Below are 6071 nucleotides of genomic sequence, written 5' to 3' on the forward strand. Positions count from 1 at the left end.
AAAGAAAACAATACAAATAATCAATAAAACGAAGAGCTGGTTCTTTGAGAAAATCAAAAAGATAGACAAACCCTTATCCAAACTAATCATAAGGCAGACAGAGAACATTCAAATGGAAACAGAAAGAACATTTCCAAACTCTTTTTATGAAGATACAGCCTAGAAACAATAGTGACAATTCCTATGGAAATATAGTTAGCTATCCGGTAGTCCTTTCAGTTTTAACCTTAGGCAAATGTAAACAACGTATCAAACTGTTCCCTGGAATTACTACATAAGATCTTGAGAAAGAGGAACTCTTCAAAGTCAAATATCACAAATTTTAAATAGCAATACATGGAGCCCAGCATAGTGGTGCATGCCTTTAATCTCAGCACTTGGGAGGTAATGGTAGTTGGCTTTCCATGAGTTCAAGGACAGCCTGGTCTACATAGGAAGTTCCTTAACAGTCATGACTGTGTAAAGAGACTCTGTCCCCTGAAATAAAAAGAAAGAGAAAAAGAGAGGGAGAAAGGAAGGAAGGAAGGAAGGAAGGAAGGAAGGAAGGAAGGAAGGAAGGAAGGAAGGAAGGAAGGAAGGAAGAAAGAAAGGAAGGGTGAGCAGTATATCCATAAAACATGGTAAAACATAATGTTGACAGTACCAACAATGATTTAATAACACTGCTATTTCTAACTATTTTCTGCAGAATTGTGCTTAAACATATTGTGCCTATCCTCTGTTTGTTTACTCAAAAAGTCTTGTTGAATGGCCCAAATCTCATGACTCCTTTGAGAATTGTTCAGCTGAATCAGGTGATTTGTCAAAACTCTTACAATGTCAAAATTACCAAATTCCAAGCTAAGTTGTTTGTTTGCTTTTTTAAAAAGCATGCTACATTCCTGCTTTAGTGCAAGGCACACAGCATACTTTATCCGTTTTTTATAAAGTTCTCTCAGGTACCATAAAAAGAAAATTAAATACAAATGTCTTTGTTCTCAAGAAAATTGCAGTTTAACAGAATCAACAAACTGAGAAATCAGCAAAATGATGGCTACAGCTGCCCATGCTGAACTGTCAAGTGTCACTCAAAAGTGTCAGCCAGACAAGAGCTGGAGCGTTACTGCCTGTGATCCAAGAAGACCAAAAGCCTTGACCTGCTAGTAGCTGTGGGCTCGAGCCTGGTCTATGCCTCCTTTACTGGCTGTCAGCTTCATCATCCGAGAAACTTGTTCTGAACAAGTACAACCAAATTCATGGAGAAAACACAACAAAGAGAATTATTATACAATGTGTCACTAAGTTCCAGGAACTGAAACTTTCCGGTGCATATTTTGTTTGGAGAAAAAATATTTTTCCTTTCAGGTATGAGAATCATGAGTCACTGGATGGAGAAAGAACTTGAAGTATCTTAGCCCTGGTGCCACTCTATGACACAGATGCTGTGGTTTGGATATAATTTGTGCCCCAAGAATTTGAGAACTGGATGCTTGGCTCCATAAAAGTAGTTTTGAAATGTGGAGGAAGGTTAAGAAATGAAGCCTAGTAAGAAGCCATTGGGTAGTTCCTTCTGTAGGAAGGTTGTTGCCAAGGAGCAGGACGGATCTTGGTGTGATGGTACACACCTGAAGCAAAAAGTGACAAAGTTGTAGCCATCCTGAGCTACGTACACACATTGCTACATAACAAAAACAACAAACAGGAACAAGAATGTCTCGTTTTCTGTTCTTTTAGTTAACTTTCTGCTTCATCATTCAGCATTGTGATGTCACCAATCAAGAAGTGACTCAGCCAAGAAAGTCCTCACCAGATGGCAAGCATGATGAGCCATCAGACCTCAAGCAATCAGCCTTCGAAACTATGGATTAATTAAACTTCTTACTTTTTGCGGTACCCAGCCTCAGGCACTTTGTTGTACCAAGACAACATCGTCTAATTTTAAGCTTAACAGTTCAGATGGACAGGTGTCCTGGCAGTCTGGGCCAAGGAATACAAAAAAAAAAAAAAGGCACACTGCACAACAAACCTCACCCATGAAATTTTCAGGGAGGGGAAAAAACAGGAGGATGGGTGCCTCTGCATGGGGGAAAAACAGAAGAGAATGAAACAGAAGGCAGGGTTTATATAGTTTCTTGGGGAAAGGGGGGATGGAACTTTTCAGGGTGAAGCTAATCAGGTTGGGGATTGGTGGAATTTCAAGTCCCTGAGCTTGGACTTTTTGCTCTATAGGGTGGGGGCTGGGTCCAGCCATTAGGGAGGGCAATTAAAGTGTTCTGGGAATGGAAGATGGCAGTTAGAGGTCCTCAGGAGAAAGACGTGGCCACTCATGCACCTAGAGGGGCTTGCACTAGTAAGAATTTCTCCTGTAGTTAGGTAGAAAAGAAAAAGAGAGAAGGGATGGAGAGGAAAAGGGGGAAAGAGAAAGGAAGAAAGGGAGAGAGAGGGAAGAAGGGAAGAATGAAGGGAGGAAGAGAGGAGGGAGGGAGAGAGGAGGCAGGGAGGGAAAGAGCATGTTTTTTGCCAGAAAAGAAAAATAAACCATGACAAACTCTTTAAAGGAGGCACCCAAAATACTCAGGGCATACATTCATGTATTCTAGTGGACACTACATTCATACATTCATGTACTCTAGTGGACACTACATTCATGTACTCTAGTGGACACTACATTCGTACATTCATGTACTCTAGTGGACACTACATTCATGTACTCTAGTGGACACTACATTCATGTATCATATCCTAGGGCACACTTCCAACAGAAGCAAAGCCAACTTCATAAACCTTTGAAGGTTCATTGTCAGTATCTCACTTCTGTCACGGCACACTCAAGACCAGGGGCAATATGCTTCAATGACAGGAATAATCTCCCTAGCCCTGGTCACAGTAAAGAGAATATCACCAAGGAGTTAGGAAACTGGCTCAGCCTATGTTGACTGTAGAAGTTATGTAACTAGCTTTCTGACTCTAAAAATAAAGAGGGGGAAAAATTCCAACTCAAAAATTTTCAGCTTAAGCCTTTTTTTTTAAAAAAAAAAAAATCACTTCATAATGAAAGAAACGTTTGAATTTTTTAACTGGTGCCCAAGCACACGGAAGAAAGCAAGATGGGTAAAGATTTAAATTCAATCCCTTTCTTCTATTGTGTAAGACTACGGCATCAACAACTGGCAACTGAGAATAGAGATACATCATTATACTTATTTATAGCATTAACTACTTTACATTCATCCACACAAGTGAAACTGTAAAAAAAAAATGATAAAGGGAGTATGTGGTTCTTTCATTAGCTTGTCTGTAATACTGGATCGGTCCATAAATTAATGTGTGTAAGAGGATGAGAGCAAAGAAAGAATTCAAAGTGTTACCATTGTAATTATAGCTCTTTAAATATCAAAAGGCACAAAGAACGATTCCTTTTTGAAAAGACTACCGACTCTCTTGGCAAGACACTATTAATTACTCACATAAATCTGTAGTTTGCACAGCCAGAGCTATGGGTGACATCACATTTGCTAAGCTCTGAGTCCCCATTGGTCTCAGCGTGTTTCTTTGCACTCCTATTTACCAAATGATCCCTCTGTAAACTCTGGCTTTGTGCTTAGAGGAAAGGAGCAGAGAGCTCTGGGATACAGGTAGCTATGAGCGTCTCGCACAGGCTGCAAGTCATACAATTCAATCAGAAAAACTGCAACATGGGAATTACTAAATTATGCTGGCGAATGCCGTGAGCAATAATAAAATCACAGTCTTATTTAAAAGCAATGCATCTAGCTTTCATAAACAAAGTGTTTATGAAAAAACCACACAGGCAGGTAAGATATATGAAGTGGACTCCCAACCTAAATTCAGAGGGATCGCCCCAGAGGAAAGAACACTCAGAGAGTCCCAGCTACATGGGAAGCATTTGCCTCTACATTTTGAGGTTTTATAGGCACACTTAATAAACACTTCTCTTTTGAGCATCCATTATACAAAAAAGTTAATAGGATTAAAATCTGGCCTGTAGCTCTACACTTTTATAAGAAATACTGACTCGAGGGAGCATCTTCCAAGCTGCTTCAGAGGAGGGAGGGAGATTGTGTTGCTTGATAAAATAAAATCCTAAATTCAAAGCAGCATATGTGCCCCCTGCTGTTCTCAAGCACCAATTTTGTTCAACACACACAAGAAATTTTGAAAATTTTGTGGAAAGGAAAATGGACTTAGGAACCAAGTGAACCTGGTCATCTCCTTGGAGAAAGTGAAGCAGACACTGAAGGCAGCAAAACCAAAATCCAAATTTGTGAAGATGCTGGAGTGAGAAGAAAATAGCCAGTGTTCTTCCCGATGTCTACCTGCTGAAAGCCACGACAGACTATTGCCAGGACTGTATACACAGAGGACGTGAAGACTGAGCCAAGAGGTAATCCCACTCACCTACCTGGTAAACTTGATGTGACATCATTGAATAATGCACATGTAGTAGGGCTCCTAATTATTCAATAAGCCAATTAGCTCCAAGCATTGGCAAACAGCCAAATTCTATCGGCATCAAGAAACTTGATCATACAGCAGAGTCTGCCTGTGCTGTGAATGCCCCTACAAAAGCTCAACTTTGCGGAATTAAGAGGTGAGTCCAGTATTAAGTGGGGCATCAAAGAGGTGACTAAGCCATGCCATGAGAGCTTTGTCTTTGAGAATGGGCTGCACATTCATGAATGAGTGCGTAAATGAGGTAGCACAAGAGTGGGTCCAATACAAAGCCAGTTTGTCTTATGGATGCAGCCCTCTCAGTGAGTCTCTCCAGTCGCTGCCATCAAGAGGGAATGCACCAAGTGCCACCTGTCAGCCTCCAGTCATAAAGGCAGGAAAACTCTTACACAAATTACCTACTCTGTGGTGTTCAGTTATAGTAACAGACAATGAATTAAGATACTCCTCTACACAAACACAACAATGGACAACAGCAAGACCAAACAAAGAGTTTATTCTGGAATAGCAGAAGGTTACTGATGGGACTATGTGTTCAGTAGCAGTTCAGTCATGGGCCGACAGAGGCAAAGGAAAGCAAAGGTTCTAAAATGTAAAATGAGGAGGGCCATATAAATTTTTGTAACAATGGTATTTGATTACAAAAGGTAGTAATAGCAGAGATGCTCTCCACTCATGGACACTCAGTTAGTGGGCCGACATCCCTGTAGAACGTATCACTGCAAGGTTGTAGCATCCATGCTGTGAGGTTACAGTTCTCCATCCATTGCTGGGATCACCAGCACCACAGGTCAAGGACGCATCCTGCCGTGGACTTGTCAGATTCACGAGTGACTTCATTTGGGTATTGACAATTTTTAAAAACTCCTGTGTTCCTAATCACGTAGATAAACACCACCATGTTTTGAAGTGTGGAGACACGGAAAAGCCTTGACTATGCATACACACGTGCCAGAAGGCAAGACAAAGGGTAGGCAGATCAGCCCAACCACAGAGCTGATAAGGAAAACATGGATGTTACCTTGTGAAGAACTTGCTGGAAGCATCCAAATGCCACCTGAAGAAACACTGCAAAAATTTCCAGCAGATCAATATTCTGTTGATATCCATAGATGAATCCTTTATTTTAATATTTTATTTTTAATTTTTAAACACCATACCCTACTTTATGTATAGTCTATATATTAAATAACACTATGATTAAATGATTTGAAACAGTTTTTAAAAGATAGAGAGAAATTTCAGGTTGCAAAACTCCTCCCTGGAGAACAAATTTAGAAAAAAAAAATCTTTTTTTCTAAGTAGGTCAATGAAACTAATGTATTCAGTGACTAATCATGTCTAATTCCTATTCCACTGATGGTTAAAAGAATTCAAAAGAGAGCCCAACTTTCACAATTACTGACTCAAAGGAGCAACTCATGTTGGATTCTTTTGGTATGCAAAACTGAAACCTTTTACTCATAAGGAAATAAGTAGGGAATGTGTGTCTTAACCCTCCCGACACTCCACATTGCTCATATGATATGTTTACTTTTATGATGGGCTCCAATTTCTTTTTCTATTTCATTCAAGTTTTACAAATAATTAAGACTACCAAGATGGCTTCACAGGTAAAG

This window comes from Arvicola amphibius, chromosome 11 (genome assembly GCF_903992535.2).
Source record: "Arvicola amphibius chromosome 11, mArvAmp1.2, whole genome shotgun sequence".
Lineage (NCBI taxonomy): Eukaryota > Metazoa > Chordata > Mammalia > Rodentia > Cricetidae > Arvicola > Arvicola amphibius.